The sequence below is a fragment of the Danio rerio genome, chromosome 9 (genome assembly GCF_049306965.1).
Source record: "Danio rerio strain Tuebingen ecotype United States chromosome 9, GRCz12tu, whole genome shotgun sequence".
NCBI classification, from domain to species: Eukaryota; Metazoa; Chordata; class Actinopteri; order Cypriniformes; family Danionidae; genus Danio; species Danio rerio.
The window spans coordinates 28,707,541-28,732,920 of record NC_133184.1 but is presented as its reverse complement, the minus strand read 5'-3'; the positions used below and the strand labels follow the sequence as shown (position 1 = coordinate 28,732,920).

The following is a 25,380-nucleotide window of genomic DNA, read 5'->3' as shown; positions in this document are numbered from 1 at the left end:
AGCCAGTCTCGCAATAACAAGACCAAAAAAAAAATCGCTGCAAAATGATTTTAATTGGACTCACTCTACCCTACACGAAGTGCCGATGATAAGTATGCTTTTAAAAGAAATTCATGAAGAAACGCAAAGAAATCTGCTGTGTGAGGCATGCAGGAGAGCTTTGAAAGGGTGAAAGTCTCAGGGTTTTTAAATTAGCTCTGGAACGGAAAGATGAAATTTGAGCTGACAATTAAAATCGCAGTGTTGGCATGTTCTTTAATTAACTATCATGATTTTTGTATCATTAAAAGTTATGTATAAGATAAATGAATATAAATTGTTTAAAATTAGTTTTACATTCAGAAATAAAATACAAAGTAATTAAAATACTAACATAATTGTTTATCGATTATATATTTTCAATTCAATTTATCTTCATGTCTTTATGCTATTACAATAGATTGTGTCAATCTCAAGCTTAACATAGAAGTTCTAGTAAATTGAAACTGTGTCAGTGCAGTTTTCAGAGTTGAAGTTCAGTTTAGTTCAGTTGAGTGTGGTTTAAATTTCACTGCTGAAAGTCCAAACACTGGAGAGCAAATCCATCAATGCACAGCTCAGTCACATTCAGACAAATAAACTTTTAAAAAATAATAAGTAAATATACAAATAAAAAAAAATGTAGATTGTAAATATGTAGCCTATATATGCAGTTGAAGTCAGATTTATTAGCCCCCCTTTTATTTTATTTTTTATTTATTTTTTTTGTAATATTTCCCAAATGATGTTTAACAGAGCAAGAAAATTTTACCAGTATGTCTGATAATATTTTTTTCTTCTGGAGAAAGTCTTATTTGTTTTATTTCAGCTAGAATAAAAGCCCTCTTTAATTTTTTAAAGCCATTTTAAGATCAAAATTATAAGCCCCTTTAAGCTATATATTTTCCAATAGTCTACAAATAAAACATCATTATACAATAACTTGCCCGATTAACCTAGTTAAGCCTTCAAATATCACTTTAAACTTTGTAGAAGTGTCTTGAAAAATATCTAGTATAATATTATTTACTGTTATCATAACAACAACAAAATGAATCAGCTTTTAGAAATGAGTAATTAAAACTAATATGTTTAAAAAAAATAAACGGAAAAAAAAACTAAAAGGGTGGGGGTCGGGGGACTAATAATTCTTATTTTAACTGTATGGGAAACATTTTGATTAACAGGTGTTTTTGTATGACAAATGCTTTAACTATTAAAAACTACATGATTTACAGAATCTAAAACTAACTGTTAGCTTGTCTATATAATTGTTTTCACTTTTTATCCCTGATTCATTAATACATAAAATTAAAAGCCAATCAGGAATTTGTAAAAAAAAAAAAAAATACACAGAATCCACGAGTTAGGTTGCGTGTTAAATAAAATGAATAAAAAAGTAAAAACATTTAAAAACAAATAAATAAATAAATAAATAAATAAAATAAAAAAATATTTTATTTTTATTTTGTTTATTTATTTATTTAATTTGAAATGTGTTACTTTTTTATTAATTTCATTAAACATGCACCATAACTCTCTTATGTGGAACACAAGTATGAGATAATTACAATAAACGCCCACAGAGCATTTTATGAGTGTAACTTTTGTGAAACCTGTTGAGATAAAACAGTCAACACATCATTTATGTGTAAACACACACACACACACACACAAGTATGTTTATTTTGGGTTTTTCCACCATATGTGTTGTGTGTGTGCTACTTGAGACTCTACAAAACCCCATCCCATCATCTGACACACTCTATCAATCACATCCAGCATTGACGGATGGTCAGACTCCTTTAATCAAATCAATACATCATCAGGGCTCAGTCAAAATGTCCCACAGAAACCAAAAGCAAATCAACCATAAGATTGATGTGGTGTAAAAAAACAAAACAAAACAAAAAGTTTTAGTTTTATCTTGAAAATTGAGGAATCGTTGAACAATCTGTACATTTATAATAATAATAATAATAATAATAATAATAATAATAATAATAATAATAATAATAATAATAATAATAACAATAATAATAATAATAATAGTTTTAATAATAACAATAGTAATAATAATAATAATAATAATAATAATAATAATAATAATAATAATAATAATAGTTATAATAATAATAATAATAATAGTAATAATAACTACTATTATTATTATTATTATATTAAAATTTTCTTTAAACGTTTTTTCAATGTTGAGTCAAATAAGCAGCAATGGCACAGAATTGTTTTGCCTTGATCTCAGCTCCGAGCCCATGTAAAATCAGCTCTGTTTCACAAAACTGCCGACTACGGTAAAGCTGAGCTGTAGTTTCAGTGCTGCACAAACGGGCTGAAAGAGGAATGAAGTGATAGAGCAGTAGATGAAGAGGGAGACGCTGTGCTCATCTCGGCTTCAGAGCGACACCGAGTTGACAGTTGGCCTGAAGACATTTCCATCTGAGCTCGTCTTCACTCGCTGCGACTGCTGCACTTTGTCTGAACCCTCATTTACACTGCAGCGATACTGTTGTCAGATCGCTTCAAAAGTGATGAATAAGAGCTTGTTAACACATTATTTGCTCAAAAAGAGGAGTGTGAAATTTGCATTGTTAAATTGTATTGACTATGTGGTGAGGGTTTGTTTGGTTAATGTGTGTTGGGTAAAATGCAAAGTTGTATGAGATACAAAGTTTTGACATGTTGCTGGATTGTCTGTTAGTTTTTAGACCTGTCTGAGTGTGAGTTATTTACCAGATCAGCTGTTTTGGGTTTTGGTGTGAGATAAATAATAATAATAATAATAATAATAATAATAACAACTCAATAACATTGAAAAACTAGGTAACACTTAATTTTAAGGGTCCAAAAAATGCATTAGTTAAGCATTAATTAATGGTAATTTGTAAAAAATTAAGAATTAGTTATGAAAAAAGCACTTGTAACTAATGGTTAACTTAACATGTTTAGGGTCCCGAAAAATGCATTTGTTAAGCTCAGTTAAACTTGTAAATCATGTAAATCACTTGTTTACAATTATGCATTAGTTAAGCATGAGCAAACACATCATTCATGATTAACTGAACATACAAAGTACAATTTGATAAGGTGTATATTATTTATGTAATTAATTAAAGTTATGTCCACATTAATAATGGCACTTGTTACATTGACTAGAATTAGCTAGTAGCTAATTAAGGCTAAAATGTCATTAATACAGTGCTAATAAAGGCAATTTGACCCCCTATTCTGAAGTGAAAGTTATATCCACATAATTAATAATTCAGGAGCCTTAAAATGCTGTTAGCCGTTCATTACTAGTGTTTTTGCTCTTTACTAATGCTTATAAGGCATTTTTTGGGCCCTTAAAATAAAGTGTTGCCAGAACAATCAAAAATGAACTTTTTAAACTTTTAAACTTTTTTTAATGAATAAAAATCTGGTATTTTATTTTACATTGTAATTAATTTGTGAAGTGTAAAAGCTGCTGTAAAATGTGGGAGAAAGCTGCTGTAAATGCTAAACAAATAAATAAATAAATAAACCAGAAAGAGGTATTTTATTTTGCATTTAAACACATTAAAACAGCTTTTCAGAACTAAAAAGAAAAAAGTATTTATTTATTATGTGATTTAATTAAAGTGTAAAAGTTGCTGTGAAAAATTATTAAATGTTAAAATAGAAAATAAAAAAACAACTAAAAAAATCAAGTCATTGTTATACACTATTAGTAAGAGTGATTTAAATAAATAAATAAATGAATAAACAAATAAATAAAAATTATTATTATTATTATTATATACATATTTTCAATACATGAACATATAATAACAATTAAATAAACAATAAATAAATAAATAAATAAATAAATAAATAAATAAATAAATAAATAAATAATAACTCATTTAATTTAATTTAGATTAACCAGTATGACTACTTAATCAATTTACAATTTTTTTGTTAAATGTCTATTTTGTAAGTTAAAGGAGCCCCATGTTTTCAGTGTGCAACAAAAATCACCATACTGTGAGGTTGAACAGTACAAATATTTGCGTGCACTTGGTCAAACTGAAAAAAAGTAGAACAAAGAAAAGACAAACAGTCTTTTTCTTCTGTCATCCCTTGTTCTGCCTGCTCACTGTGGATCTAAAGTAATCTATTTTAATGAGGACATCCATTGATACGCAGGCCGGACAATTGCCCTAAAGAGTCATCAAATAAAAACAGAGGAAAACAAATGAAGGTAATCAGTGCGAGAGGGAAGTGAACTTTCTGTGCAGGTTTTTTTTTCGGGGCAGGAGAGAGATAAAGCATGGAGCTGTAATAGTATGAGACAGAGCCAGCATTTCCCTTCATCTCTCCAGGGAAACTCTGACAGAAACAATCCTCGTATCTCCTGGCCCTGTTTTCCAGCAGCCACAGTGTTTACTTACAAGTGCATTTCTCCTCTCAATTTGTTCTCTCCATCTCCTCTCACGCAGCATTAAGGCAAAGGTGAATGGGGCATTTTTATTACAAGTTTTCTAAAATGCTTTGTTTCATTATGCAAATGAGATATATTTTTATTAAATTGCACAAATTTGCATACAGTCAAGTTAAATATTATATATATATATATTTATATATACATATATAATTCTGACACCAACTGTATATATATATATATATATATATATATATATATATATATATATATATATATATATATATATATATATATATATATATATATACAGGTGATGTCAGAATTATTAGCCCCCCTTTAATTTTTCTGTTTTTATATATTTCCCAAATGATGTGAAATAGGGCAATAGAATTTTCACAGTATGTCTGATAATATTTTTTCTATGGAGAAAGTGTTATTTGTTTTATTTCTGCAAGAAAAAAAGCAATTTTAAATTTTTTAAAAGCCATTTTAAAGTCAAAATTATTCGCCCCTTTAAGCTATATTCTTTTAGATAATCTATAGAACAAACCATTGTTATAATATTAATATTAATATAGTAATATAATAACTTGCCTAATTACCCTAACCTGCCTCGTTAACCTAATTAACCTAGTTAAACTTTTAAATTGGTCTTTAAGCTAAATACTAGTGTCTTGAAAAAAAAAATTAACAGAAATGAGGGAAAAAATTAACAGGGGGGCTAATTTAGGACATAATATGGCCAAAAGTTTTTTTTTTTTACAGAGGAGAATTTAGCCATTTATTTTCAACTTCATAATTCAAAATGAAATCTTGTATATGACTTATAAAATCTAGTTTTGAGAAAATCAGCTTTAAAAAATATGTATTGTAATTGATCTATAGGCAGAAATTGATCAAATGCGACAAAAGAAGCACTTAAACACTGTATATTTTGGATGATTATTTCCATTACACTCAGGGGATAAAAAGACAAATTTTACAGGTGAATAAAATAAAAACAAAATTTAATTAAAATGTTTTTGCCTGTAATGTCTCACCTTTAGAAAAGAAAAGCAACACCTAATGTTGTTTAACAAACGCTGAATGGTGGGGAATAAGCTGGATTATTTTCCTTACACACACCGGTGTAACTTGAGAGTGAATTTAGCCATAGATACAAGGACACTGGAAAGCAAACACTAGATTTTTGCTGAAAAGTTAAACTGGAATAAGAAATAAGAAATGTTTCTTCCTTTCTGTTGAACACAGAAGAAGATGTGTTGAGGAATGTGGAAAATGGGTAGCCACTGACATTTATAATAGCGAAACAAATATTATGGAATAGCAGTTTGCAGCAATTTTCAAAGTATTTTATTCTGTGTCCAAAAAAAGAAAGTACAAAAACAGACTTGGAATACCTGTCGAGACCTTGACATTTTATCACTATCCAATGATCCAGTTATCCAAGACTTTATACTTTATATTATATTTATTATATTATATTTATCAAATATATTTTATATTTTTAAAATTGTCAAAGTAAAATACAATTCCAAACTTTAAAAAACTCTAAATAAATACATATTTTTGGACGTTATCATTAAGTCAACAGAGTGAAAATTCAAAATGCATTACTTTCATGAAATGTTGACAGATATTTTTGCTATTTTTTATGTTTTTTTTATCCACAATAGTTAAGAAAGTGATTCTAGCAAATGAAAGTTTTAATGTGGAACAGCTGGCAAAGTCATATCACTGCATTTATTTGGGATTCTGAGATTCTACGAAACCTTAAACGGCCAAATTCACCCCGGGCGCACACACACATAACACACAACACACAGAAAATCCAGTAGCCGTGTCTGAACAGTGGTGCAATATGGGGCAAATTAGAAGGCAAAGCCCTTGCCCGCCCCAGGCAGATCTTTCTGGAACTCAAGCGCCCCCCCCCTCTCCCATCCGCAGCGGTCCGTCTGCCACCCCTTGTGCGCAGCGACAGGGTATTTGCACCGCTGAGGAGAATGTGAGCTAATGAAAGCAAAAGCCTGTGTTCACTAGAGTATAAAATTCACATTTGGCCAGTGCAGGCTGTGCAATCTGATATTATGAGGCTGTCCGACACACACACAGGCACATATACACACACACAGCAGCAAGGAAAAGAGCTAAAAAGACACGGAGAAAGACAAAAGGCGAATAATATTTGAAGGATTGTGTCCTGGGATTTCGGTACATGTTCTGTGGCTTCTGTGTTTTAGGAATTAAAAATATTAAAAGAGATAACTTTTTGGAGATTGTCGTCAAATCAACATGAAATAATTAATTCTGAGGTGATTTAATTATCAGAAAGAAACGCTGAGTTTGTTTCAAGATGGCAGCCGTGCAGGACAACGTTGGCTCTGCTGAAGATACAGGCGAAATAAGGTATTGTGTGTCGCCATCTTGATTTTTCCGTGTATACATGTGTGTGTGTGTGTGTGTGTGTGTGTGTGTGTGTGTGTGTGTGTGTGTGTGTGTGTGTGTGTGTGTGTGTTTTAGTGCCGCTTGTTTTGTCAGGTTAGAATCAGGGTCCAATGGTACACAGGGAAAAAAGAAAAAAAAAAACGAGGTCATTCAGAGGGTAACGAAGTGACATGCTAAACAGGAAGGAGCAGCATCCAATCTGAGTCTCGCACTGCAGACTACAACTCTGATTGGTTGCAGACGATCACAACACAAAATGCCGTCACTTGACAGGACTGTTTCACAATGATGCGGCAAACCTATAAAATGCTAAATATATGTGTAAGTTCAAAAAAATACTTCACCTTAAATATCCAAAATAATAATATAATATTTATTTATAATATTAATACATCAATTGTATAATTTTGACATATTTAAAACCTTATTATGTATCTTTATAGGTCCACTAATACAAATAAATATATTTAAAAAAAATTCTAATATACAATATAATATAATATAATATAATATAATATAATATAATATAATATAATATAATATAATATAATATAATATAATATAATTGTCATATTTAATATCTTATTACTTATTTTTATAGATGCACTGTGATACAAATAATATATTAATTGAATTTGTACTAATATAATATAATATAATATAATATAATATAATATAATATAATATAATATAATATGATATAATATAATATAATATAATATAATATAATATAATATAATATAATATAATATAATATAATATAATTTTGTCATGTTTATTTTTGTCAAGCTCATTTATTACTATATATTTTGAAACATATACATTTGGATAATTTGTCCATAATTAATTCCACATTAATTACTTTCAAATATTCACTATGATTTGAATTTTTATTTATTTATTATTATTATTTTTTTGGCCTAAGTAATTTATTGGATAACAATGCAATACAATACAGTACAACATAACAAACATTATTTTCTTGACGAATATATTATTAAAATATTTGCTGTAATTTATACTTTTGTATTTGATCATATTCAGTATCTTATAACTAATAATTAGATTAATATATGAAATAGCACAGATTCATTACATTATATGTCTGTCAAAAACAGAGAAGTAAAACAACGACTTTTTAAGGATAAATGAGTAAGCGTTCGTTGATGAACATGATGTCTTTTTTACAGGTCTTAGGGGCTGAGTGTCAGGACAATAGAAGTACTCTGGTTCGGTTCAAAAGTTCAGTTGCATTACAGGCGCATGACCTATTTTCCATGCTGAAAGTTTGGCATCAATCTTCCTCATTCTGCACCCTCCGCTCAATTCACTGCAACTGCACTAATCACAGTAAACTAGGCCATCAGTGACCACGCCTGCGTCACCCACCGCATTCCTGCACTATCAGACCCATTCTGTTCATTAATATTATATATTCACGCTTTTAATGATTTGCATTAAATCATATTACCATGGCATAATAACATAATGTTCGTTAAAAAAAATAAAAAAGCAGCATGTTTCAAATATAAATATGTGTGTATCAGAGTGGATCAAATCCATAAAAAAGAAACCATCATCGACCATGGTGAAGTTATATATTATATTAAATTCATATCATTAAACTTAATACAACTTTCTACATTTATTTATTTACTCACTAATTTAATTTAATTTAATTAATTATTATTATTTTTTATTAAGAGACAAACTTTTTAATAACTAAAAGCAACTTTCAAATGCAGATAAAAAAAAAAATAATAAAAATACCCCGACTTTTTCACGACCTGCAGTGGAGATCCTGATGAATGTTTAGTAATGATGTGGCTTTTCCATATCAGTTCAGAAGCATCAAAAGGACTCATCCTGCATTACTCACATCAGACAAGACTGATCAATGCCAGGATCAAAGGTTAAAAAAGCCTGACCAATCAGATGACTTATAGCGACTTGACTTTTTTTTTTATGAGACCTAAATGAGACGGTGGTCTGGGTGAATCAGTAGGGCATTTATGAGAAGTCAGCTTGCAATTACCATCATGAAACAGCAGAAATTACAGCCATACCTTTATGATTGCAGACCAGCGGTTTAAACCTCATATCAATACTACTGTTCGGATCTGGTTTCAGGGTCACACAAACACTTATACACACACTCTCATCATACAGTGTACTCCATAAATATTTACAACATTGAAATTAACAAATAACGCAAAAAAAAAAAAAGGAAAACATGAATATTTAAACAAATAAACGAATGAATGAACGAACAGACGGAGGGACAGATGAATGAATGAACGAATGAACGAACGAATGAACGAACGAACGAATGAACGAATGAACAGGTGTGCCAGAGTTATTGGCACCTCTATGAATTTATATGAGAACATTTTTAAATATACTTGTATAGTTATTATTATTATTTTTTTACATTTTTAATCCATCTGTGTGACGAGGAAACTAAATTGTTCAATTTTGAACTAAAATTATATGGTGTATTTATATATTATACATCACAATGGATAAAACCAAAACATCTTTTAGTTTCACAAAATGGCTTTAAGGAAAGTGTAGAAACACTGAAAATACTCATTTCCTCCAGTCAGCAATGGAATGAATAGTTTTCCCAGTATTAGGCTGCAACCCCTCATAAATAAAAGGACTAAGCCAAATGAAAAGGAAAGAATAGTGCTAGGAATTGGCTTGGAAAAGGACGTGTGACTGTTAGAAGGACGGTTTGAGGGTCCAAAAACATACATATAAGTAAATTAAATTAATAAATAAATTTCGAAAAATTACAGCTAAAAAATTGCAGAATTAATTTTGGTCTTACACAAAAAAAATAATAATAATAAAAATATTTTGATGCTTGTTCAAACTACTTACTCAAGTTAAGCTAAAACAACACAATTTTTGAAATTGTGTGGAACCCATGCAATTTTTTTTCCAGTGTAGAGAGTCAAAAAGTCTCTTTTCGACTACAAATTTGATGTCACCTTTAACAAAACAACTGGTTTTAATGTAACTGAATCATCTTTTTTTTTATTCTTTTGTAACTGAATGAAGATTTTTGTTCATGAGTTTTCTTTTTTATTTTTTTGACTTTTTTTTACTGATTTGTTTTTTTTTATGTTCAATCCGCTTATAAAAACTAACAGACTGACTTAATTCCTTCTTGTTGTTCCAACATTACAGTACTTATATTTACCAGTATTAGTGCACTGAAAAGCACACACACTTGAGGAGAGTTTTTCAGTAAGTTCCTCCATATCTAGGTCAGCATCGCATGAGTCCGTTGAGGAGCGTAATTACAGGCCAAAAGCTGGGCTGAACATTTCTGTGTCGTTCTCTGTGTCTCGTAGCCTGCAGTGGGGAGCGATGGTGCCGCACTCTTTATGTAACGGGGTGAAAGACGGGCAAGTGTGTGCCTCAGGTGGGCACAGTTCGCTTGAGCGGCTCGCATCACTCGCTCTGACCGACTGTTCCTCACCATAATGCTTGCCTGACCCATTTGCATGAACAACACAAGCTTTAGAACCAAGTCGAGCATTTTCAAAAGAATTCGATTATTTAAACCATTACACTATTTAGATGTATTAGTAACAATACAATTATTATAGATTTATAAAATAACAAGACAAGTTTTTTATTACCCCTGATGATGGCTGTATCTACTTTTTAAACAATAATGCATTTTGTTGTAAATAAAGCAGAATTGATTATGAGGACTACAAATTTGTGATTGTAAAAATGTGTCAATTTAATTGAAATTCAAAAAAGGAAACACATGTATGTTCTAAGTAAAACTGTTATGAACACACTGTTATTGAAGATCATTTTTAAAAGGAACTATTTAAGATTTGTTTTCTACTCTAAAGCGTGACAGTGTGTTTGATTAAGTGTGTTTTATTTGTCTTTTCTGTCTAAGTATTTGTGAAATTTAGCAGCTTCTGAATGAAAAATAATTCAACACAGCTAATTTTGATTCTTGAAATGTTCTTATGGAATATTTTTTTTTATTTTTATAACAGTGCAATGATTTTATAAATACAATACTTATAATGATACATTACCAAACTTGTTACTAAAATTGCAGCAAGTTAGTGTGCTACTGGCTATTTCCTATTATTTATTAAAATTTGCTAGAAACTTCTGAAAATAATTTTCTATATCACATCATATGTTTAAATTATATATAACCAAAATGTTATATATATAACATTTTTAAAAATAAATATAAATGTTAAAATTTATTGTTAAAACTTATTTGTAATGTTAAAAAAAATCACATTTAGTTTTTGTTTTGTTTTAAAAGATTGATCTGTTTTGGGCCAATTGCATTAATCGGATTTGTGAATTTATAACTAACAATACTTATACTAATGTCTAATAATAAAAATACATAATGTTTAATACAGTCTTATCTTGCCAATTCTTTGCAATTATTGGTTCAATTCTCAATATCTCATTATTTTAATAAAAATATATATTCTAAATACTTTTGTGTGTTCTATTCTATTCTATCTTTACTTACTTTAACTTATTTATACACAAAATATGTACAATATTTTATAGGTTGTTAAAAAAAATTATATATCATTATGATATAATGATGATTTATGAACCAGAGCATTTATAAACAACAAATAATAAAACATGCCAATGTGAATAAAAAAAGAAAACATTGTGCATTAAAAAGCATTAAGTTAAAAAGAAATCCAAATCAATATGTGTACATTATACTAAATATTGTATCATGTATATCAATACTAATATGCTCATGTTAAAAATAAATCATTGTAAATCTCAGCATAACAAACTTGGTAAACACACTCATATTTAGACTGACTTCAGTGCTAAATTTAAATGCAAAAAAAAAGAAGCAAATGTCAAATTACACACGTCTGGGTCTCGGTTGCTTGTGGTCAGCCTGTGAACATGTCGATCGACAATAGAAGCGTTATTATGCGGCGTAACTCGCTATTTTACATATTTTCCCCTCGTCTCTGATTTCATATGATTGCCTATGATGACAGTAAAAGAGTGTGTGCTCTCTGCTGCTCAAGAGCCTGCACTTTTGATGGTGGCTTGATTTTCGGAAATGGAATGAAATGCTGATTGCTGAATCATTTCCATTGTTTATTTTAAATCTCTCAACCGTGCACTTAAAAATAAGGAGGGACAGACAGAAGCAAGTGTGCGTGAGATGTTCATGCTTACTTATCTACTTAGTACATCGTTTGTTTGGTTTTGAATAACCATATTTCTGGACACAATTTTAGCTGTTTTGCTTTGTGTAAAAATATATATAATGTGACTAAATTCAGGCTACTATGAGTGAACTTTGTTTGTTAGAAGCCCATTTCAACAGTTTGTGTTATGTAATAAACCATTTAAACTTTCTCTGAAGTAAATTTTTGCTTTGGACAGATGGTCGGCGGTCTTAGAACTAGCCAAAATGTACTTGTTGGATGCGAGGGGTCAACAGGTGCACAACAACAAATGTCTTTTCATGTTTGTCACACATCTCCGTCCCAAGAGAGCCATGTGGGTCAAAACAGCACAGACACAATCCAACGCTTACAGGCAGATCATTTAGAAAACATTATTTTTTTATGAATGTTAACATATTATCAGTAATTATGCAAATTCTGAAATTAAATGCTAGTCTGTTGGGCCAAAAAGAAGAGTAGAACAGTTTCCAGAAATAGATTACACAATTTATTAACCTTTAATTAGGAATTAGTTAATGTTAGTTGTTCACTTTATAATAATGGTTTATTAGTTAACGTTAGTTAATGTTTTTACTAACATGAACAAATAATTAGTAATACATTTATTACGGTATTTTCCCATCTTTGTTAATGTTAGTTAATGTTATTTAAGTTAAAAAATGTTAGTTCATGTTAACTCAGTGCATTAACTAATGTTAACAAGCACACATTTTGATTTTAATAATGCATTAATAAATGTTGAATTATGATTAATAAATGTTTTACAAGGTTACTCATGCTTTAAATGCTTTAACTAACATTAACTAATGGACCATTATTTTAAAGTGTTACCTTCATTTACATATGAAGAGTTTAGTTGCAAAAACCTTTAAGTGCCGTCTGAAATTTCTATAGAAAATGAACTTTTTTTCTCAGCCTGCTTTGTTTATGTTGAGTTATTTCACTTTAAAGATCAGGAAAAGGAGTTATTCTTTGCCACAAAAAAGGATATAACTGAACACACACACAGACGGCATTTATAGGTATATATATATATATATATATATATATATATATATATATATATATACACACACACACACACACACACACACACACACAATTTTAGTTTTAAAAAATGCTTAATTTAAGACCAGCAATACAGCAATAATAAAAAAAATAATTAATTTTAGTGTTCTTGCTAAACTTTAAATAGGAAGAAATAAATAACCTTAATACCAGTAAATTATGCTTAAATATTATACTGTAAAACAAGATCTGTTAACTAAATGTTTCTGTATTTTGTGATTTACAGAGTTATACACAGTTCTATTTTTATTTACAGATATGGTACATTGGTTTCTGCTCTTTTGACTTTTAATTTTAAAAATTCAACTCTGCCTTTTAACAATGAAACTTTTTTAACATTTTAGTAGCTTGAAACAACATATTGTTTAAAAAAATAAATAATATAATTAGTAATAAAACCAGATTTCTGTCATTTATAACATCAATACAGACAATGTATCACTTGAAACTAATCAAAATGTAAATAAAAGTCACTTTTTTCAAACTAAAAACTCAGTCTCATTTCATTTGAAACAACATACAATAAGAAAGCAGTTATTTAAAATGTAAACAAATATTTAACACTTTTTTACATTTAATAAATGCTGACTTGATGAACAGAATAATTTTCTTAAAAAAACAAAACAAAACAAAAAAAATGACCCTAAACTTTTGACCGGTAGTGTATATATAGACAAATGTTGCATTTTAGTGTTTCTTTTGCAATTTAGCAATTATCATTTTTAACATTTTCAAACAAACAACCTATTTCTCCAACCTAATTACACAAATGTGTGATTCCAGAAATGCACACTGAAAGTATAACTAAGACACTATAAAATAAAGCATAGCTGAAAAGAAAATTTAAGCACATTAACCAAAAACTAAATACAATTTACATTGAAAAAGTTTAACATTAAATAAAGTACTTTGTAAGTTAACTGTTTTCATCCAAATAAAAAACATTACTTCATATTCCAGAATCATCCTAAACAAAACATTTTCACCAATGGTTAAAGTTACACTTTAAAATGTACTGTAACCTAATCCTAAAGAAATGTAATTGCAAGTAAAATGCAAAAGAAAATAAATCCTGCTCTAGCAGCTAACCTAACGTACCGCGGGCCACATGTAAGTATTAAATCCACATGATTTTGGCAGAACAAACATTAGTAAACACAGAAAAGATTCATGTCAGACACAAATCGAATTCAAGCAAAGCAGCAGGTCTCAAGGCCGCGGTTATTGAAGGCATTTGTCTGCTGAATGTGTTTGCTGTGACGCGTGTGCTAAATTCTGAGATCGTACAGTAGACGGCACACTCACTCCACATTAGCAGAGGAGATTTCACATGACCAACACACACACACACACACACACACTGACCGAGAAATGACCACCCCGAATCCATCATTGTGTATTCAGTTCACACACATAAACCCCCTTCTGTTGTTTGACTTCTTACTTTTGGATCTATTTTATCCAGCTAACCAACATTTAGCCATGATCTTCTGTGCAGCTGAATGCTGACACACTTTTAGTACCATTGGTATATAAGATCAAAGATGGCCATATAAATAATGCATCATTTTTTTTTTTACCTTTTCATCTTTTTCTCAAAATCTGACAAAAAAAAAAAGTTTGTTTTTGTATAAAAGTCAAAACTCATCTCTTGCAACCCTTTCAAACATATAGTGGTGATGAAGGTGATGTCAGATCGTAGATTTGGAGAATTTCTGACTTTCTGAATTTCAAATATACTTACAAACTGAAAATCTCCAGCTGTGATTCTTGGAGGTTATTTTGGACACTCCAATATTCCTCTTAACAGTGATACAGACACTTTTGGAGAGCAATTTTATATACACTATCGGTCACAAGTTTTAAAATAAGCTTCTTCTGCTCACCAAGGCTGCATTTATTTGATCAAAAATATAGTACAAATTGAAAATTGTGTAAATGCACTATAATGTTCAAAAATAGTTTATAATTTAATTTAATAACTTTTTCCAGTGATTTTAAAGATGGATTTTCAGCTTCATTACTCCAGTCTAGAGTCACCTGATCCTTCAGAAATCATTCTGTAATTATTATTATTACTGTTATTTTTATAATTCTTAATATTATTGTTATCAATTGTAATAGTAATAAAAGCAATAATATCGGGATGAATAAATTTATTTGAAACTACAAACAATAAGAAAGCAGTTTTTTTATTTAAATAAATATTTAACAATTTTCACAATTTTAAATGTTTTTTACATTTAATAAATGTCGCCTTAATTAACAGAATCATTTCTGAAAAAAATCAACAAAAAAAAAAATCTATATATTTATATTCGTGCCTAACAGCTAAATTGCTTAATTAAAACTAATTTAATAACAAAAGCAAATGAAAGTTCAATAAAAAACACATATACAAAATAATAATAATAATAATAATAATAATAATAATAATAATAATAATAATCAAGTCAATTAAAAATTCAGTCAATTAAATGGTCTATGCACGTATGCAAGCAAAGTCAATGTGATGTATTCCATATTTCCAAATTTTATACTTTTTTGCATGAACAATTTTTGACATTTTATTATTTCTATATTTTTTTCTCCTGTTTTTAAATACAAAAACATGTTTTTATATTTTTTTAAAACATAAAACTACAAAGCCACATTGATGTGGTTTGCTGGGTTTTTGGATTTCAATTCCAACAATCTTGTTAAAAGTGAATCAAAAATAAAAACATTTTCCATGTTGCTTGCCTAATATATTGTGGAGCTCAACCATTTTGCTTTGAATCACGACTCTGTTATTTCGCTTTATCCATGATAAATGACTGAGTGACTTTGGCCTTTGTGTTTCCTCATACTTACAGTCCAACAAAACAAGTTCATGGTTGAACAATTTCCTCATTCTAGTCACCCAGGTGAACTAAAAATGTTGAATATCAATAGGAATACTTTTGCTCATATTCAGCCTATAATTGTGGTGCACTGCTATTTAACCAAAGATGTTTACATTTTTTTATTAGTTTATTATTATTTTTTTAAATAAAACTTTGCTGGTTGTAATAATTGCAGTAAGCTCTATATGAAAGCTATTTTAAGTTCAAATATTGAGAAACAATCTACATTTCCGTTTATTTAATGTTTTTATTTATCTTTATTATTATTTTATCTTTACAAAGGGGTCGGATATGCGCGGAGGGCAATATATATATATATATATATATATATATATATATATATATATATATATATATATATATATATATATATATATATATATATATATATATATATATATACATTGGATGTGTATGTATCGGAGTAGTTTCTTTTTTTCTTTCTTTCAGTGTGTGTTGTATCGGCGTGTGTGTGTGTGAATATTTGTATTTAGAGGAGGAAAGCCGGGTTTGCCTTCACAATAGTGCTTTGAATCAATTTGTGCCATCGGCTGGATTGTTACTGAAATAACAGTCTTGTTGATGGAGATGTATTTAGTTTAGTCAGTGATGCACAACATGCTTTATTGAACTACCTGGCAGTCTAATCAAAACCAAATTATTTTCATATCATAAGCACAGGGGCTACTGGAGACAATGGGGCCAGTAATTCTTCATGGGCTAGTTGTTTAAATCATTTATCAAGAGAGTCGAAATGTATTTAGCGATTTCTGAATATAAATGAATTGTGTCATTCGATGTGAATGTTGGCTGTTTGTTTAATGAATCGTTTGATGAATAAATTAATTAAAATGTTAAAACGCAAGGTCTGTGTTTACATGAAAAGCAAGGTTTTAGGTTGAATTTTGTATAAATAAATATAGTAAAGCATAATATTTGTATTTGTAGTTTTTTGTGACTGATCAAAGTTGTCTTTTTTCTTCACCTTTTATAGTAGCTTATTTATTTTTGAATTTTAGTTTAGCAAATGTTGTTTCTTGATAAAAATGGTCATAAAATCTCCATGCATTATAATTCTAATAATATAATATAATATAATATAATATAATATAATATAATATAATATAATATAATATAATATAATATAATGTTTAAAACGTATCACAAAACAGGAACACTTGAATCAACTCATGAATAATTTTATGCTGCATATAATTTTTTACTCTATTTTATTGCATTATTATTAATATTTAAAACATCTATCAACTTTCTAGTTAATTTATCAAATACTATTTTAAACATTTATATTCTAATATTGATGTTTAAAATTTGTTTATAATATTTTAGGTTTTTAATTAAAACTCAAGACTACTATATATTAATGTTGTTAATAATGTATATAGAAAAGTTCTAAAACAGGAGCATTTTAATGAACTATTAAGTGGTACTGTAAGTTAACAAGCAACATTATAATGCATATAAACAGATCTTATTCTATTCTATTATATTATTTAAGTTTAAAAATGTGTCAACTGTATCCAGCTAATGGATATACTTGTTTATTTACTATATTATAGCATACTACTTTTTAAAATGTAATGGAAGTCTTCTAATATGGATGTCAAAAAATCTTCCAGTAACTTTATTAGTCTGTGAATTCATACTTTTTATTTTTATTAAAACACAAGACTGTTAAAAAAAAAAAAAATAGTGGAATGCATGTATACAGAGAAAAAATCCTCTAATCATATATATTATATTATATTATATTATATTATATTATATTATATTATATTATATTATATTATATTATATTATATTATATTATATTATATTATATTATATTATATTATACTGCATTGTATTGTATCGTATATCGTATTATAGATTTTATTATGCATTTTTTAACTCGCAGAGCTTAATGAGTGTGTATGCACGGCTGTGCATCTGGGTTGTGTGTGGGGTGAAACGTTCAGTGGAGCTACTGCCGTCTGTGTGTTTTAAAGTGTACTCGAGGTATTAACAACAGAGAGGAAACTGTCCTCATTCGCTCATGGCCTGCGCTTCGATTAACACATCACTGCACACCACAGTTAATATAAATGAACTGCTATAATAGTAAAATATATGCGCTTGCTATTTTTAGTAAACAACCTAATTCACAGTTTTTTCTGTTTTCGTTTCAGTCCACTTGCTTTTGCTTTAATATTTATAAATTTAACAAAATATATTGATAGTGGCAAGTAACGCAGGCTTAATGATTCATTTCTGCTGTTAGTGTGTCTGATGTTTGAAGTAAACTAATAATCAAAACAGATGTGTTGTATATGAGTTATTGCATTATACTAACTTTATTACGTTATTGCAAATACTAAAATACTAAGATACACAAAACAAATGTGAGACTTAAACATTTTCTTTCTTTCTTTCTTTCTTTCTTTCTTTCTTTCTTTCTTTCTTTCTTTATTTCTTTCTTTCTTTCTTTCTTTCTTTCTTTCTTTCTTTCTTTCTTTCTTTCACCTTAAGCAAATTAATATACATGGAATATGCTCAAATCTATCATTTAAAAAGAGGATACATACAAAAAAAAAACATATAAAATTAAAAATTCAATATTTGACATTTTAAAGCTGAAATGTTTTGGTGCTTGGCTATTGTTCATGGTGGACTTTTTCTGATGCGTGCTGACTATGACACATTTTCTTGTCTGAAATCATAATGAAAAAAAAATGACTAAAAGAAATTAAGTCTATTTAATGTTGTAATTAAACAATTTAACCACCGATAAAAGGTTAACCATTAGGCACTGGAATGTAAACCAACATAAATATTAAACTTTAAATAAAAATTGGAATTTGAAATACATTTATATAACAGTAATTATTATTATTATTATTATTATTATTATTATTATTCCTTCGATGTGCAAAATGGAGCATGAGCACAGTTTGGGGCTGAAATGTAAGTGTTGCGGGCACTGCCATCTCGCACCAATCACAGGAGACACATGAACTCTCCATGAACCCGTCTGTCTAAACTCATAAAGCTGATAGCTCATTTTTTGGAAATTAATCAAGCTTTGGTAGTTAAACTCAGATGGTGTAATCTTTGCCCTAAATGTGCTTTTGATGTTGTTGTTGTTTTAACAAAAAAAAAAAAAAAGCAGCTGCGTGCCGCACATATATATATATATATATATATATATATATATATATATATATATATATATATATATATATATATATATATATATATATATATATATATATATACATATATATATATATATATATATATATATATATATATATATATATATATATATATATATATATATATATATATATATATATATATGATTTTTTTGCTTCAGAGTTCACTGAGTGGATCAAAGGGAAAAACACAATGTGTAACAAAGTGAAGTGTATTATAAAACACTCGTCTAATGTAATAAATATATTATAATAAATATATTATAATAAATATATTATAATAAATATATTATAATAAATATAATATAATATAATATAATATAATATAATATAATATAATATAATATAATATAATATAATATAATATAATATAATATAATATAATATATAACTTAGAGAGTTGCATAACATAGGCAAATAATATGTTAATAACTGGTTTAATATTTTCTACTACCATTAAAAATATGTATATCATGGGATATTTTATGGCATATTTATCAAGCAACTAGTCATCTGGTTAAATATCTCTAATTCTGCTACTCAAAAGTATCAACAAATAATTATTTAATTTAAGTTTGAATGTATTGTCTTTATTTGTACTCTAATATATAAACAAAATATATTCCTCACACAATCACAATTAAATACACACACTATAATAGCCTAAATTAAAAACAATATCACCGTGCATGAACTCTTAAGAACATTCATCTGCAACCTTTTTAAATAACAGCTTAAACACAATAATGACCATTAAAACTGGATATTACACAAGCGAGCACGTCTGACCATCTCTGACAGCATTTGAACACACAAACTCTTTTTAACTGGAGCCTCACGGTCACTGGTCATGTTCTCCTCCAGGAACGCAGGTGGGGTTAAAACGGGGTCGTCGTGTCTCTATTCATTCAGTTTTCTCTTCGTATTCATCTACGGAAAAGCAATCAAATCCTAACACAAATCTCTCCTAAATAACTGACCGACTTTTAGGGGGGTTCAAAAAGAGGCCACGTTAATGCTGACAATGTCGGTTCGCTACAACAGCTTAGTTTCCTCGTCCTGCTTTTATTTTTCCCTCGGCAAGTCGTGCCTGTGCCCTGCTGTTGAACCTGCACATCTCTGACCGATGGGCATTTCTGTCGCTTTAAAACAGCAGTGGCTGATGAGGGCAAATGCCAGCAGCTTAACCTTGGCAGAGCCCATGCCAACTCTATAATATCCACACAAAACTTTAGCAGAATTACTTTTTTATTGCTGAAAAGAAAAGAGATGAAAAAAAAAAGAAGCATTATACACATGTATTTCATATGCATTACATATCATTTACATTAAATAAAATTAAAAACTGGAGAAATTAAATAAGCAAAACACAGAAACCAAACAGATCTTTTTTTTACTGACCAGACCAAATTAAACATATACAAGCAATTTTATATACAGTAAATCATATTAAATGCCAGTAAAAAACAGAATGTGTGAAACTTCCGATTACAAATAAAAAAGTCAACTTACTGTATATTCCTCTGAATATATATAACTCCTAAATATATTTAGAAAGTAACGACATATTATTGTAAATTATTTAAAATTCCATAACCTCCTATTTCATTTATAATTTTATACATAGTATTTAAATAGACCATGAAACAGACTATAGACTAGATATAACGTTTCTATTTTAACTGCGTTTATTTTACACTAGAAAAAAAAAAAATGATTGATTGGATTTACTTTTCTTTTTTAAGTTAAGTGGTTGCAAATAATTTAAACTAGCTGAATTTAAACAAACAATTTAAGTTGAACATTACTAAATTTAATTTGTTTAAATTCAGCCCATGTGAATTGTTTGAAACCACTTACCCCCCAAAAAATAGTAAATACCACACCTTAAAAAATGTAAGGTTCCACACAATTAATTAATGTTGTCCCAACACAAATCGATTAAGTACTTTTAACATATTTATGTGGATTGAAAAAAATAATAATAATAATAAGTTGTCCCAATGAAATCTCAAAAATTGGGTTGTTTCACATAATTTTAATTCAAAAATATATTTTTTGAGTGTATAAATCTTTTTTTTTTTATTGTAGCTGCCTTTCCTTAACAACATTTTCATAAGTACAGTGACTGAAACTAAATCCATTTGTCAATTCAAATAATATAGAAATTATACTAACATACACTACAAACATAGTAATACATTTAAAAAATTCTAAAACTTTCAAATGAAATTTTTAAAATATTTAACAAATTATGTTTAACAGAGCAAAAAAAAAAAAAAAAAATCACAGTATGTCTGATAATATTTTTTTTTTTCTGGAGAAAGTCTTATTTGTTTTATTTTGACTAGAAAAAAAAAAAAAAAACTGTTTTTAACTTTTAAAAAAAACATTTTAGGGACAAAATTATTAGCCCCTTTAATCTAATTTCTTTTTCGACAGTCTACAAAACAAACCATCATTATACAATAACTGCCTAATTGCACTATCTTGCCCAGTGAACCTAATTAATCTAGTTAAGTATTTAAAAGTCACTTAAGGCTGTATAAAAAGTCACGTCTTGAAAAATATCTAGTAAAATATTATTTACTGTCATCATGATATAATAAATCAGTTATTAGAAATGAGTTATTAAAACTATTATGTTTAGAAATGTGCTGAAAAAAATCTTCCCTCCGTTAAACAGAAATTGGAAAAAAAAAACAAAAAAAAAAAACAGGGGGCTAATATTTCAGGGGGGGGCTAATAATTCTGACTTCAACTGTACATCTAACTAAATGCAACAAATATTTGTGTGATAAATATTTTTACTAAATCCATTATACTGTATGCCAATTATAAATTGCTATAAAATAAAGTTCATTATATTTCAAAAAAACAAAAAAAATAGCATTCATTATCCTGTAAAATGATGTTGACATGACCTCCAAACAGAAAAATGCTGATATTTCAGATTTGTATTGTTTTATTTAAATAATATCACATGGCGTGACTTTTTTATGCTCTTGCTCTCGATTTTTGAAATATTGAAAAAGAAGATGATGCGGGTTACAGAGCTCGTCATGGACATTTAATCAGGACTACATACTCTGACATGAAGGTTGATTGCTGTGCAAGCGGAGGGCAGTATTGTGTACGTGTGTGTGTGTGTGTGTGTGTGTGTGTGTAAGCAGCATGGTAATAATCTCATAGCTGCATCATCTGCCAGGGCCTTTTAGATCCATTTCCCTTCGGCCTGGAATAGCAACAGGGCAACAGCTGGTGTAGATGAACACAGGCGGGGAGTGGGGGTGTTCCAGTTTTTTTTTCTTCTTTTCTTTTCCTACCCCTTCGAATTAATCCTGACATTCTGACCCTTGCCGAAATTCTTGGTCCCATGTTGTGGTCTGCGGCTGGGATTGAGACGCATGAAATTACAACAAGAAAGCGGGATAATGCGGCCCGTGCCAATCAGCTTCTACCCCCAAAAACACGCGGTCAATCTGGATTGTCCCAAACTCTTCTGACAGGAGGAGAAGTTCAAAGTTCATTACCGTACAAAATGTGTGCCTTTTTGGTAATAAAGTAAAGGCGCAATCAAGGGATTGCAAATAGGTTTAAAATGACTGTGGTAAAGATGCTCAATAAGACAAAGTGAAGTTTCGTGCAGAAATACAACCACAGAAAACTGAAAATAGTTTATTTATTTTTTATTTTTTTTTATGTCTCAACCTATAGATTTTTATTTGAAATTTTAAATAGAGAATTCAGACTATACGCTGGAATTTTCAGGTTTGATAAAACTTTTGCTGCATTGTTTTACCAAGCTGATTATTATTACACTGTAAAACCTACCCAAAAGTTACCTTTATTGAATGAAATGAGTGTACTGTAGTTAACTTAAAATTTACTGAAAGTTAATTCAACTCATTTGAAAAGAGTTTTGAACTCAGTGTTGAAGGTAATGACTTAAGAGTTAAATACCTCCTTACTTCAACATACAGTAAATGGAGTAAGTTCACAGTACTCATATACATTTTGCATTTATTTTTTATTTTTTTCAATCAAATGGTTTTAGCAATCGGTTTCCTCAAATGGTTTTCCTCACTTTTTGGGTTTTACAGTACTCAGTTGGTTTGAGTATTCTTCATTCGGCTTTACTGTGTTCAAATTGCTTCATTTACTCAAATGGATTAAGTTCACAGTACTCATTAGGATTAGTTTTTGAACTTAAATGGTTTATTGCAATTGGTTTCCCTCAAATGGTTTGAGTTACTTTAACTTTTTGGGTTTTACAGTGTAAAGTTAAACATCTAAATAAAATGTTTGTTAATCAATTAATTATTGAAATATTAAAAAACACATTTCAGCCAAAGTGAGCAAAAATGTGTTTTTTTTTTTCAAGTTTTAAGAATATGTAAAGAGACATGTTAAAATGCAATGCAAATAACACAATTTAAAGCATTTATGTAAAAATATATGTTAAAAACTACAATTGAAATTAGACTTTTTTTCACATATTTCTCAAATGATGTTTAACACAGCAAGGAAATTTTCAAAAGTATGTCTGATAATATTTTTTTCTTTTGAAGAAAGTCTTATTTGTTTTATTTCAGCTAAAATAAAAGCAGTTTTAATTTAATTTTATTTTTTAGGGTAAATTTTTATAGCAGCTTTTATATTTTTTAGATTTTTCTACAGAGCAAACCATCATTATACAATAACTCACCTAATTAACCTAACATGCCTAGTAAGCCTAATTAACCTGGTTAGGCCTTTAAATGTCACTTTAAGCTGTATAGAAGTGTCTTAAAAATATCAAGTAAAATATTATTTACTGTCATAATGGCATAGATAAAAGAAATCAGTTATTAAAAATTAGTTATAAAAACTATTTAGAACTGTTTAGAAATGTGCTGAAAAAAATCTTCACTCTATTAAACAGAAATTGAGGAAAAAATAAGCAGGGGGGGGAATAATTCACTGGGGGCTAATAAATCTGACTTCATTTTATATACATCCATTTTATGTTAAATCCAGCTAAAGTCTTTAATACTGTATTTAAAATAGCATTTGTGGGAGAAAAAAATCAAGAAAGGGAAAATTGTTGATAATTCATTGTCATTTACCATAAAATATTTATGTGTGTAAAATGAGTGTTTTCTCTAAATTATTAAATTGCATTAAATATTAGATTTTATTATAGTTTATTATTTTCCCAGAGATGGGTTGCGGCTGGAAGGGCATCCGTTGCGTAAAAAAAACGTGCTGGATAAGTTGGCGGTTCATTCCGCTGTGGCGACCCCAGATTAATAAAGGGACTAAGCCGACAAGAAAATGAATGAATGAATGAATAGTTTATTATCTAAAAACTTCAAATAAAATGCAATCACTAGTGACATGCCATCAAAATTATATCAATATGTCAGGATATAGTATAATATAATAAGTGATATTGCCTGCATTTTTATCAAAAACCTTTATTCTGAATGCTAGACTGGCTCTTGAGACCCTGCTGTTCAGATAAGCTGTGTTTTATTGTAACCCTGAACATATCCTTATTGAAGACCCCCTGTTACACTTTTAATTAGAAAATTGAAGAATGTCACGGGGACTTGAGTGCATGGCTCTTAATGATCGGTCTGGATTAGCTGTCATTAAAGGATAAAATAGATATTAACCGCTCAAGACTCTAATCCACAAAAAACAGCGCTGGTCTTCCAGGCATTTCAAAACCAGCAAAACAAATGCGTCAAGCACATCACAGTTCTATTTCTAACAAATGAAAAAGAAATATGTCATCATTTAGGGCATATTTTATATATAAGGTGACACACAATACCAATGTTTTACCTCGAGGAAACTTTACAAATCACATTTGAGTGGAATAACATATTTTCAATCAACAAATGACGATATTTGTTAGTGTGGGGATCTAATGGCCTAAAAGACACACTTGTGCTGCATTCTAATTCGCATACTTATACTACGCCCTAAAGGTATGTACCTTTTTTTGTGAAGGAAAAATATATACTTTTGAGTGTTTAACAGAAGAGCATGCAAGATTTGGGACATACTACTTCCTTGTTAAGAGATTGCTGTGTTGCTTAGTTATGAGC

At 28.9% G+C, this 25,380-nt stretch overlaps 1 protein-coding gene and 1 long non-coding RNA gene across 8 annotated transcripts in view; one reads left to right on the top strand and one right to left on the bottom strand.

Annotated features, from left to right (window-relative positions):
* The window catches only part of LOC141376138 (uncharacterized), a 1,104,960-nt gene that overhangs the window by 131,472 nt on the left and 948,108 nt on the right, over positions 1-25,380 (bottom strand). The gene's annotated exons all lie outside the window — the stretch shown is intronic.
* LOC141376140 (uncharacterized) overlaps positions 6,511-25,380 on the top strand; it is a 79,566-nt gene continuing 60,696 nt past the window's right edge. For both annotated transcript variants that reach the window (XR_012385433.1, XR_012385432.1), the window contains exons 1-2: positions 6,511-6,649; positions 6,767-6,844. This is a non-coding gene — a long non-coding RNA (uncharacterized lncRNA). The remainder of the gene's footprint in view (positions 6,650-6,766; positions 6,845-25,380) is intronic.